The sequence below is a fragment of the Saccoglossus kowalevskii genome, chromosome 8, assembly GCF_978046115.1.
Source record: "Saccoglossus kowalevskii chromosome 8, keSacKowa6.1, whole genome shotgun sequence".
Lineage (NCBI taxonomy): Eukaryota > Metazoa > Hemichordata > Enteropneusta > Harrimaniidae > Saccoglossus > Saccoglossus kowalevskii.
The window spans coordinates 30,511,279-30,525,173 of NC_140648.1; the positions used below are offsets into that span (position 1 = coordinate 30,511,279).

At 36.0% G+C, this 13,895-nt stretch overlaps 1 pseudogene across 1 annotated transcript; it reads left to right on the top strand.

Moving 5' to 3' along the window:
• The first annotated feature begins 3,055 nt into the window (after window positions 1-3,055).
• On the top strand, window positions 3,056-12,413 carry LOC144359855 (alpha-N-acetylgalactosaminide alpha-2,6-sialyltransferase 3-like; annotated as a pseudogene). The gene is made up of 6 exons (XR_014930125.1): window positions 3,056-3,139; window positions 5,503-5,682; window positions 6,501-6,611; window positions 9,333-9,739; window positions 11,325-11,419; window positions 11,844-12,413. The product of XR_014930125.1 is annotated as an alpha-N-acetylgalactosaminide alpha-2,6-sialyltransferase 3-like (transcript).
• Window positions 12,414-13,895: the final 1,482 nt, after the last annotated feature.

Here is a 13,895-nt window from a genome sequence, read left to right on the forward strand (position 1 = left end):
GCCGCAGGCGAGTGCATATATGGAGTGAATTGTGCAATATCAAGTGGTATACCCAACTTCGGCGGGGGTTATTGCTATTATATTATACCAGTATATTGACAATTCGATAAAACTTGTAAAAAAAGAGTTTACTTTCATCTACTAAAAGATCATGATTATGGCCCTTGAACATGAATATTTATAAGAATAGTATGTAGTTGTACGCTGAATGCATACAAAAATTACATGCGCAACACAGTTCAAATTGAATACAAACTACTTTTTATTCCACATGAAAAAAAACATATCCACGTTGAATAGAGCAGCGTAAACACACAAATTAGCATAACAAAGGATGACCTTTCTGACCTTTTACCGACGCACAACGCGATTTGAAATACAGGGTCGTGTACAGTTTGGATCATTTAAACAACGGATTTTCCACGTTTTCATTCTGTTTTTTGTACAATTTGGACTGTAATTTCCCCATTGAAAGTACAGTTGTGAAATAAACCGGTTTTGTGACTTATCATACTACTTGTAACTGTGGATATTTGACGTTCAGCGGTACGCGGCGGTACGCGGTGTATCATGTACGGCGACCGGCACAGCGACCTCAGTTCCAACATCTGACCTGGATACCTTTGGTCACAGTCCCTCAACACCAAAGTTTTGTGACAGTATGACTGACAAGTTTTGTCGTTGTTCTGGGGTAAGTTTGATGGTGTAAGATCGGATTTCCGCATCGTTTTTGTGACACGTACATGATATGCCTTGTCTCAACTCCGGCCGAAAGACTTTGCACGCCGTCGCTCTAATACAGTGGTTGGTGTACACTCGGCACAAATCTGTAGCTTTCGAAATTACCTTCATCATCTCCTGTAATTTATTTACCCATAGTGAAGAATTACAATACCATATATCGTCGTCGAATCCTGCGTTGTCCCGTGTTTTTTTGAAACAGATGGCAATTACCCGGGTGCACTGCAATTTTGTCAGCTGTCGCTACCGGACACCGGTTGTTATTGGTGGCATACATTTTTGCCTGTGACTCATAGTTTTTGCATTTTTATGTCATTAAATCCCTCAATTATATCTTGTACTTAAAGATCATGTTTTCTTTGTTGGAAGTTCGCAATCCATCTCAAAGTAACAACACTGAGAACATAGCGTTCTGGCGTTCGTGCAGGCACCTCACGGTATTAAGGGACGGTGGTTTAGGTTTGTGTGGCGAACGACAATCACCCAACGACCGACGCTCACAACTTGGATCCCACCATTAACAAAAAGCAATATTATAGTTATATAACTTTTCAGATGTTTTTAATTCAGTATTTTTTTCAATATTCTTCTAAAATTCAACCACTGTATTTCCCTAAAAATCAAATAATACCGGTTTTGTATATTTCCGTATTAAACCTGTAGTCAATTCATGTTCCAGGGCCACTTGGTTTAGCCGTGCATTATCAGCCAATATACCATGGATTGCATATGCAAATTTTGTGTTTGGACCAATCAAATCAATGGATTAACACCATCAATATACTGGTATAATATAATTACATGATATTCGAACACGCGCTGCGCTACGACGCGACCGCCGCGCTTAAACATCCACGAGTTATTTATTCGGACAATGACTCAAATTAGACGTCTGATTATTTTATTTTCACACGTACAGCGACACGCGTTCTACACTGACAAGCGTTGCTAGGTCGCAGCACTGTCTTGGAGCATATTAATGGGCAATTGGGTTCCCCGATCTAAATTTCTATCCCGGTTTGTTGCACGTTCTTTTTTTAATGTGAAATAATCAAATATGGGACATATGTATAATAACAGAACCCCACACCCTCCCCGTGGCTTCGCTCGTGAAAGTACGGCAGCAGGATACACCGCATAACTCGTGAAAATAACTTCCATACGCAATGAAAGCCACAGGGAAGGTATCTGTCATAATACTTCATTATCACTGAAAACATTTTCCCCCTGAAATAAATTCCAGTGAATATGCCATTTCCCTCATACTCTATTGAGACACAGCGCAGTGAAAATTGGATTCACATGTAATGCTTGAAAACATGTCAGCAAAAATAAATTAAGTGAAATTCTACGTGACTTCATAATAGTTGGAAATGAACACATTACACCCGACCCTACCACTCCATATACAATGTAAACTACACCCCAAAACATCCTTTCACCCACAGTTACTACCGTGTTTCACCAGTGTATTCTATTTGACGTCAGGAGAAATTGAAATAAACAAATTAATTATAATTTCAGCCTCTAGTTGACCACTGATTAAATAAACTACCTCGTCTTTATGTCAGCTTGAAGTTATTCGTTGCCTACATCAGTGACTTCAAAATATATGTTTCAATCCCAGGAATTTCACTCGCTGTTAATTGCATGGGAGTGCCAGTCTTTAATGAATTTCTATTGTCATGTCAATTTCTTGCGATTACTCGGAACATTAAGCTGTAACCACATACCGCCTAGGTGCTGTAATTAAATCCTGGTGTAAGCACCATATGAACTATGAACTATGCATGTGAAGCCAGCTGTGGGGTATATTCAATCCTATAGATTTCTTATTGTTTGGTAACTATTTGCTGCAAATGCAACAACAATCAATATAAAAAATATTACCCACACAGCATTCTACAGGTTACTAGTATTCACTAGAATTAGCCTAAGAATAAAGGGGTAGATATACTGCATATCAACCTAAACTTATAATGAAGTACATTGTTGAATGTAACCACGATACCACACTGCACTCAGGTTAATTATTATCCATGTGTGCAGGGTGTCGTGATCTAAACCGGAATGTGTATTATAAAAATATACTTTTTGGTGGCATTTCTTCAGTCATTGAGCATTTTACAATACCGTTTAAATAGTTGATGTCATACGTTTAACTCCATTCCTCAGCTATACCCCGTCCTTCTCAACCAACACATGGCACACAGTTATATTTAAATGAGGTGCAACGTCAGCTCTGACGTAATTAGGGAAAGAATTGGCCGAGATTGCTATCATTGGATAAGTCGGTCGTGGATATCCTCGTTCAATGCCGCCTTTCTCAGTGTGTATACAATGTAGAGTTAACCATAAAGTCGAATTAATGCTGGGATTTTGGAGACCTTTGTTTAAAGTAAGTGAATAGGATACTGTCATATACTGGCTTTATTGTACCAGGATGTCATGTCAACTCTGATACAATGCCATGACCTCCATATACAAATATTTCACGACACAAGGCACATACTATAATCATGGAACTATAATAGTTCCATGCTATAATATAGTATACTAGTACATGTACGTATATCCACCTCGTAACATGAACTGAACTCGAGATCGAAATATACATTAGATTTTAGTTGTAAGAGGCCCTAGTGTAGTATAGTTTAACCCGGAAACGACATTATTTTACGTGAATTATATCAACCAGGACTGAGGTGGCAGTCGCCGATCGACTTAAAGCTATTATGTTCAATATGAAGCCCTCAACGTTTAATATCCGAGAAGTTCGATTGACATCAATGGATTCATTGTTCGGGTCCGGATTCGGTTCGATAATACATTGACTGTATAGTGGGTGTGTGCGATACGATATGATGAGGTTATTGTGTACATACACAATACACAACAAGTATAATTGGACTAGCAATAATTACTGGGCAGAAATTGGTGAATGTACCCCAATTGATATTCCAAAATACCGAATTAGACAGAATATATATAACGATTTTTACAATGGGATTGTCAAATCAGGAAACACATTAATTTCAAACTGCCCATTATTGGAACGGTGCGTTCTCATAAGTCGATCCGTACCACGTGTTGCCCTGTTATCAGGATGATAACTGGGCAGTTCTTGAGGTCAGTGCTCGAACAAGCAAGACTGTATGTTTATGGCTCATCAACATGCTATGTTTTTCTATATTTATACGGATCGTTTAAACAATAAACCCACTATTCATCTTTCGGATGAACAAAGCATGTTCATATTCATTCATTTGCGTGTTTTCGCATGTCGCTTGCTTAGTAAATATGAAACATACTATAATCTACAAAAGGTATTAATAAATATTTATCACATCTCACTGCTGTTACGCATGTTGTGATTGATTGAAACTCAGTCACATGAAATTGAATAAAAATGGATATTACATGGTATATTACATGGGTATATCACATGGATGACGTCATTAAAACTACTGCGCAACGATACTGCGCAAATTGTCGTTCGCTACACTGGTGCGGCCCCGGCCGCTGTAGTTTAAGGGGTTGCTTTCAAAGTTTTGAAGGAACTTTAGCCATCCGAAATAGATAGCGATATGGATATTAAATAAGATACTCTGGCATTTTTATCTTGAGTTTGATCAAATAACTTGATTTCAAAAATGTTATTCTCGATAAATTAAGTGATTCACACTGCTGAAACAGTGGGTGGGGAGAGTGGGTGTGAGTGATGTATGGTAGATGTGGTTGCGCATGGTGGATGTCTGTTCGATGTGATAAAATAAATAACACATGGTTATTCGGGCAATATCACAATTTGTTGTCTGCCCTCGGACTGTTGGTCATGACCATAATATTGATGATGCCCTCGCCTTCGGCTCTGGCATCATCAAGATTATGGTTATGACCACCCACAGTCAGCTGGCATCGGTGTCGCTGGGTGTATATGATAGAGGGAAGTTGTGCAACCAAATTTGCCGAGTTCCCAGTTTTTCGCCGATAAAAAAATAACTAAGGCAAAAACTCACGGTTTTTCAGCATTTTTGTAATAAAGACATTATTCTCTATCAATAATCCGCCCAAAATAGGAAAATTTCTACTAATTCTTGTGTTTTTTTGACGTTTTTTCGAAAAACCTGCGATTAGGCTGCGAAAGTAGAACATAATTCTACTTAGTCTGGCGATTTTAAAATCCCCCCCCCCATAAAAAAAATCCTGTTACATTCACATGTAACATTCACAGGATTCCTTTGTGTGATATGTGGTGTACAGGGCTAATTTGTGTAAAGTGTGGCGTTTATGTAATTTCTGTATACAGTTTTTTTACATGAACTCTGTGTATTCACATGATTCATTTGTGCGAGGTGTTGCGTTTGCAGAAAATTACTTTGTATAAAGTGTTGCGTTTCCTTTGTGTAAAGTGTGGTGTTTACTGGGCTGTTTTGTGTGTGTGGCGTTAAGGCACACGTGTTCCTTTTGTGGTTCCAATACATTTAAAGCTTAAAGGTGTACATGACAGTATATATATGTATACGGCCTAAACTGTGACGTTGAGTGTTGATATGAATATTGGAAAAATCTAGCGCAGGTTGGCATCTCCTCTCAGTTGTGACTGCTAGTTATTGTATGTTCATTGTGGCATGCGAAATAGTACAGTACAGACACTTAAATATCTGTGGAAAAATCGCTTTCACCAAGTTTCACATTTGAGATCAAAATAAAACGCTACCAATATTATTTACAATATTATAATTTTGATTTTTTTTGTAGATTAAGCGATTGTGGTGGGTGGTCCTTGGTGTTAGCTTGCTGGTTTCTACTGTGCTAGCACGACTGATTGTAAACAAGTCGATATTGGAAGTGCGTAAAGAAGAAGATCAACAATTAGGTCTGATTCGAATACCATCACTAAACGTGATTCAAAATGTCACAGCTGGAAACGCACTTCAGGTATGTAACGTTAATTCGTGTAAGGGGATGACCAGTATAGAAACACATGATGGTCGATTGGAGGGGGTCTGGATATAGATAACAAAATTAAAAGCGAAATCATACAGTGGAAACTAGTTTAAAACTAAGAGGAAGAGAAACAAATTTTACAGTAACCCGTTCTAGAACAAAACTTCTGCTGTAAACTATAGACAATGTGTGGTTAGTCAATGCTCGTATGAAATTTGGTAATATGCAGTTACACAGTGTTTAGTGTAGCTGGACAATGTGACAATTAAAACATTGCTCGTTTGATAGTGATTGTATGTAAGAGCTGATAGCAACGAAAATTGACGAGTAATGCAACGCAGCGTGTTCGGCTGGTGAGTAGTGATACGCAGTGTATTCTGTTGGTGAGTAATGAGTGTTGCTACGCAATGTGTTCAATCAATGAGTGTTGCTGAACAATGTGTTCAATCAATGAGTGTTGCTACGCAATCTGTTCAATCATTGAGTGTTGCTACGCAATGTGTTCAATCAATGAGTGTTGCTATGCAATGTGTTCAATCAATGAGTGTTGCTAGGCAATGCGTTCGATCGATGATTGATGCTACGTATTATGCTCGACCAAGTGAGTGTAGCTACAATCTGTGTTCGGTCAACGAGTGGTGTGTCTTATTATACCAAGTGAGGTTACTGTTGTGTCTTCTACGCTTACATACTACATCATAGCCCATTTGTTTCGTAGATGTTCACCAATTGGTATGCAATATTGATTGCATGTCGTAATTATTGTTTAATTGCACATACTTTTTATTTATTCTTTACTTAAACTACAGGAGACGAGTAATTGGAAACCCAGCAAAGTATCGGAGGTTCGGCATGATACGAATAAAATGAACGGTGTACTACTCCGCAATGGTTACGTCGATTTACATAATGCTTCTAAGGTAACGGCAGTTTATTGTACAATCAGTTCGTAACGTAACATAACGTAACGTAACGTAGCGTTATTGTTCACGTTTTAGTATTTTCCAGATATAAATGCTAGAAACAATTAAAAATGTATTTGTATAAAAATGGCATTGCGGATAACTTCGCTTTGTTATTTTATCTGGTCCAAACAACAAAGTATAAAATATGGTAAAATAATTGTATAAAACGCAAATGCTCATGCACCCGATCTATGCGTACAGAAAATTCGAAACGCACGCGCACTGTCGTTTTTTATCTTTGCATTGCACGACTGACGTTGTTTATTACAAAGTAACCTTTTTATTTTCCAATAAATCTTACAATATTGTTTTTATCAAGATCCATTTTTAAACAAAAGTACTAATCAAAGAAAGCTTAGAAAGAACTCCCATGTGCTCTCAGTATTGGAGACGCATTAAATATAATTCGAAATTACTTAGCTGAAAACTAATTATGCAAATCAGAAAATTAATATGAACAGATTTGAGTGTAAAACTAATGAGGTCTGCGCAATGTAACAGAAAATCTATGTTTCCAAGTTTAATTGAAATGTGATTAGAACCAAAAAATTATGAATTATTATGCTTATTAGGGAATTAATATGAACATATTTTTACCCCAAACTAATTAGGTTTGTACATTGTCCTAGAGCATCTTTGTACTAAGTTTCATTGAAATGGAATAATTAGTACTTTAGATATCAGAGTGAAAGCTTAAAATTGGTTAATTATGCAAATTAGGTAATTAATATGTACAGATTTTAACCCACAATTATCCAGATCTGTCTATTGTCCTACATCATCCATGTACATTCATTGGTATGTGATCCATGTACATTCATTGGTATGTGATGTTTAGTACCTGAGATATCAGAGTGAAAGTTGGTTAATTATGCAAATTAGGTGATTAATATGCACAAATATTTACCGGAAACTAATTGGGTCTGCATAATTCTAGATTCATTGAAATGTGATGATTAGTACTTTATATATCAGTAGAAAAGCTGAAAATTAATATGCACAATTATTTACCCTAAAACTAATCAGGTCTCTACATAGTCCTAAAGGATCTATGTACCAAGTTTCATTGAAATGCGATGATTAGTACTTGAGATAGCTGTGGAAAAGCTGAAAATTAATTAATTATGCAAATTAGGTAATTAATATGCACAAATATTTATCGGAAACAATCAATCTCTGCATAGTCCTTGAGTATGTAAGTACCAAGTTTCATTGAAATGTAATGCTCACTACATATATCAAGTGCTGAAAATTAATTAATTATGCAAATTAGGTAATTAATATGTACTGATATTACCATAAAAACTATCAGGTCTGTGCAGTGTCATATGACATCTATGTACCAAGTTTCATTGAAATGTGATGATTAGTACTTATATCAAATGCTGAAAATTAACTAATTATGCAAATTAAGTAATTAATATGTACTGATATTACCATAAAAACTATCAGGTCTGTGCAGTGTCATATGACATCTATGTACCAAGTTTCATTGAAATGTGATGATTAGTAATAGAGATATCAGTGGAAAACCCGAAAATTGACTAATCATTATGCAAATTAGGTAATTAGTATCCACGGATTATTACCAAAAACTAATCAAAACCTAGCATTAGTTCAGAGCATGTATGTACAAAGTTTCATCAAAATCCAATGAGTGGTTATTTAGATATCAGTGGAACAATCATGGAACAGCTAAAAATCAGCTAATTATCATGCAAATTAGGTAATTAATATGCACGGATTATTACCAAAAACTAATCAAATCTGCACATATGTTCAGAGCATCTATGTACCAAGTTTCATCAAAATCCAATGAGTGGTTGTTTAGATATCAGTGGAACAATCATGGAACAGCTAAAAATCAGCTAATTATCATGCAAATTAGGTAATTAATATGCACGGATTTTTACCAAAAACTAATCAAATCTGCGCATATGTTCAGAGCATCTATGTACCAAGTTTCATCAAAATCCAATGAGTGGTTCTTTAGATATCAGTGGAACAGTCATAGAGCAGCTAAAAATTAGCTAATTATCATGCAAATTAGGTAATTAACGAGCATGGATTTTTACCAAAACCTAATCAAATCTGCGCATTGGCCCAGAGCATCTATGCACCAAGTTTCATCAAAAACCGATGTATGGTTCTTGAGATAGCAGTGGAACAGTCGGACACACATACACACATACAGACACACTAACTGCAAAGACTCCCATTATGTGCTTCGCACATGGGAGTCAAAAATGCTCAACAATACTCGCATTGTCCCCTTTCATGTGAATAAATGTGTTCCACACAAATACTCTCGGCACAACAAATGCATTCTCTTCATCTTTATAAATATTAACAAAATTTCAATGACAGTTGAATCCAATCAGCGGAGCCAATCAACGAGCACATTATGCAACGATGTCATTTGAAAAAGTCCCAATATTATTTAATCGACCAACCTCTCGTTCCAGTTTCAATTGTGAAATTTATAAATACTTATAAAGATATAGGGGATGCTTTTGTTCTGCTGATAGTAAAAGCCGCACTTTTTAACTTTACATCTTGAATACAAGATTGATTTTAAATAACGCTGTATCAAGTTGCCTATGTCTGCAATAACTTAAAGGCGGTAAACATGTGCATGCTGATTGCTGATGTACAAATAATTTATTTCATTTTCAGAATTTACAATTACACTGCTCGGAATGTGCAGTCGTATCTAACTCTGGACAACTCATTGGACGAAATGCTGGTCCGGAAATTGACAGGTCTGACTGTGTTATTCGGATGAATGATGCCCCGACACTAGGTTTTGAAGCCGATGTTGGCACCAGGACCACCCTACGTATAATATCTTTTGCAACAATAAACTCATTTAATCCTAAAAAGCTATTTAACTCGTCCAATTCAGCTGACACTGTGGTGTTCTGGTCACCGAGACAATTTATGCTCACCAATGGATCGGGATGGGTTTTTAATACTCTGTCAACTTACAAAAAAAACTTTTCAAATGTGCAATTTTATATAAACAAGCCAGAAAAGCTAGAAGCTGATCACGAACTTTACCTCAAAGAAACCAGAAGACATATGTAAGTAAGTTTAGAAATTACATTTTTTTGTTTGTTTTGTTTCACTTAAAGGGTGGTGGTCGTTGCGCCGCTTCCTAATGTATACGATACTCATAGCGACGTGCACAGTGCGTGTACAATACTACCAGTACATTGTTTGTTTACATTCGAACATGCGCTGAGCAATGACCACCGCACTAAAAAGCTCGGTGACATAAAAGTGAAAGATTTTAATTGTTGGTTGGTATGGACGCTGTCGGATGAGTGCATACTTCTTTTACGACTTATTTGTGGTTTTGTCACAACATGAGGTTATCCGTGGTCGATTAGTTCTCCAAGTAAACATTGCGTCTTTTTCCGCGGGAAAAATGCTCGTTCATTCACATCACGATGAGTAACTCAAATCAGTTCTGTTGAGCGTCAATAGGCAGGGCAACTATCGCAGTCCTAACTCGCCCGGTTCGGCCTGTTTATATGAAACAAGTTAGTCATCGCGCCACACCGACATAAGACCCATAGCGATGTACACAACTCTTTAGACTGGCCCAGTCGTAACAATTGTCTTAATATAATTCTTTAGAACAAGTTTGTAGAATCTTCTGAGTTGTTTTCTTAAATTGTTCGATACAAAATTCGTGTAAAATACGAACAAATACATTCTTTACACGATTTTTTTGAAATTCCCTCGAACTCGCTGCGCGACGACCACGTCCTTTTGCTTCACATAAAGGCGTTGTATTTTGATACACTCTTGGATTCATTCATAACTTTAAACCAATCAGAAACACTTCTGATGACATAATATAATACGACAATTTCATCCAAATTTGTCACACTTAGGAATAATTTAATCACCTTACTATACCTCACAACCCAGTCAGCAATTATAAAGATTCTAATTTTGCATAACGACACTCAGGATAAAAGAATGTTTGGTATTGAGTTTTGGGTGTACGTACCAGAGCTTCAAATACGGGTGAAAGTACAGGTGATCGCATAAACAGACGTCTACGCGTCGCTCTCCATTCCCAAACATAAATTAACCAGTATGGTGTTTCAAATTTACTATGAATTTAAAATGAAGAACATTGACTAGTAATAGTCGATACTGATGTTGGATACGGCATGCTGAAGACCAAATTGAATTATGATTTATCAACGTAAAACAACAATGGTAAAAATATGCGTTCGATTAAGGGCGTACTAACATGTTTAATTCCAATGATAAATACGTGGTAACAATAAGAAGAGGGTCGGCAAGGGGTATTTTCGTAAGCATGTAATTAAAATAAATAAAAAACGTCAAATCGTAGACAGGGGCAAGGTGTAAAATGTAATCAGCTATTTTATTCGTATGTATTTTGTACAAAGATATTATTTTTTTGTAAGCGTATAAAGCATTTTCCACATTAAATGTCGTAATTTGTACGCAATTTCCAATTTTGATTCTTAAACACAAATTATTAAATATATTATAAAAATGTAATTAGGAATTTGCTTTATCTGTAAAGTGTAAAAAACTATTTTTTACTGTAAATTTTTATTTCCTGTCACATCGCTTTATATCATGTCTAACGTTGTCAATATTTATTTTGTCTGTGTTCAGTGGGCCTATTTGGGAAACGACTGGCTGGTTTACTATGGTATTTGCAATGGAAGTATGTGACAGCATCTCCGTATGAGCCAGCCAAAATTCTGCAGGTAAACGTAATGTATTTTTACTACGCATGCGTAGTAAGACAAATATTAGTAAATATAAATTCATTGCGATTTCCAAACCATGCTTCTACAAAAATTAGAACGCCACTGTTCAGATTATTGTCACTACATTACGAGACTACATGTATGGTATGTGCATCGCAACTTGCCAGTCACATGCCCTATCCCAGTTTCAACGCTGAGGGACATCACATGCTGGAACTCAACAGAGGATCAGACAACAGCCACTTTGTAATACCAAGTGAGAAAAAAGTTTGAAATCCATGTATGGTGCATTTTTGTTTGACCTTGCACTACACAGTCCCGTCTATACGGAGTGTTGCCCAATGTTTTTTTGACATATTTGTTTACCTGCTCCACCATTTGCCCACATCGCGTGAACATAACACAATCATCTATCTTACAGAACCCACCCAAGAGACATGACGCCTTATCATTACTATAATCCAAGAGGACAGAAAGAATGTCGTCAATATAGATATCACGAGAAAATGAATAGAAATACACATAAATATTTACTGGAAAGAGAAGTTTTCATTCGTTGGTCAGAATGGAAAACTATTACATTTCGACACCCAACGTGGTAATGTTTATGTTTCAAAGAAATCTAATTTACAGACCATTACCTTATTTATAAAATAGCATGTTATCCAGCTCAGTGGCTCTGATGGGACCAAGCCCTAGCATGACCCTAATTTTGGCTTTTGTTCAGTCATAACTGTATAAACACACTAACAATAATCTTCTGTTTAATAATGGAAAGGGCAGAAGTTTGGCTTTGATAAAATATGTGCCAGCATCATACCTCATCATTGGCGGAATAGCAATTACCATGGGAGAACATTGGTATAACGGCAACAGAGCCCTGTGTACACACATGAATGAACGCCCACATACACCAAATAAAAAACAAATCAATATATTTCATTGTAACACTTGCAACAAAAGAAAAAAAAAATCAGTTTTATTTCACAAATACTGTAAATGAAAAAAAGTACAGTATACAAATACAACAAAAAAATGCTACTGCTGTCCGAGTAAAAATAACTTATACCGAGTCATAGATGTATCACAAATCCGAAAATACAATAGCAAGTAAGGCTCTGTATGCATTTTGATGTAATTTGATGTACATATAGCTAGGGCCAAGAAAAACATCATCTACTGTAAAATACTTTAATTTCGCTTGGAATTAATTTTCGCCGAAGGAATGATTCAGTGGAAATAAAATCCAGCGAATATACCTTTTTTTCTTATATTTTACATTCAACTCATCAAAAAATAGTGAAAATAAATTCCATACAAAACACCCAAAATGTCTTTTCCCGCGAAAATTAATTCCAGCTAAAATAAAGTATTTTACAGTTTTTGAGTGCCCAGGAGTCAACTTTTATCACAATTCACAAAATGAAACCCACATTTTTTTCATATTTGTTTCAAAAATTTGATCAAAACCTGCAGCCAATAAAAAATGATGTCTATTTGGTTTAAAATAACAATTTTTTTTTTCAAAATGTATATAAAAATAAGCAAAATATGGTGCTCAAAGGTTTGAGGACCCTGAGAATCTAACCCAGATAAAAACATATTGTAGGGGGATCCCAATCTTAAAAAAAAAAAATGTGTCTAATGCATAATTATTCTTCATAATTCGGGGGTATAAATCATTCTGTAATAATACCTGACAAATGTTGCAATGCACTACGGGAGTATACAAATTTAGTATTGCATCCTCCACAAACAGGTGAATTTAAAACAGAGTGAATAAACCTACAACATAAAACTCGTTAAAATGAAACCCTGTGAATATTTCTTTTTCAGAAGGTAGTTGAATACAGTTGTCACGATATTGATACTCCATGTGTGCAATATCCATAGTTTGTTACTATTAAATATGCTTTCCAACAAATTATTTGCATAGTCGGATGAGCATACCTAAGTGAATCTACTAGTGTATACGAGATACAACTATGTGGTAAATGGGTTAAGAGAAGAAATTACAAGGCGAACAACAAAATATAATAAAGCAGGAAATTTGGTATTGCATGATTTAACATTTTAAATTGATAACAAAACAAAGAAGGATTTAACTGCAAACAACATTTGCATATATTGTGACATCATCGGATAATATCAACTGTCAACAGTTGTGTCAATGGTTTGAAACTATGCAATGATGTTTCATAGTGACACTGTTTTTGAATCAGGTGAGAATTCATTCTCATGTTGCCGTTTCTGAATCAGGTGAGAATTCAGTCTTATGGTGCTGTTTCTGAATCAGGTGAGAATTCAGTCTCATGTTGCTGTTTCTGAATCAGGTGAGAATTCATTCTCATGTTGCTGTTCCTGAATCAGGTGAGAATTCATTCTCATGTTGCTGTTCCTGAATCAGGTTAGAATTCAGTCTCATGTTGCCGTTTCTGAATCAGGTGAGAATTCAGTCTTATGGTGCTGTTTC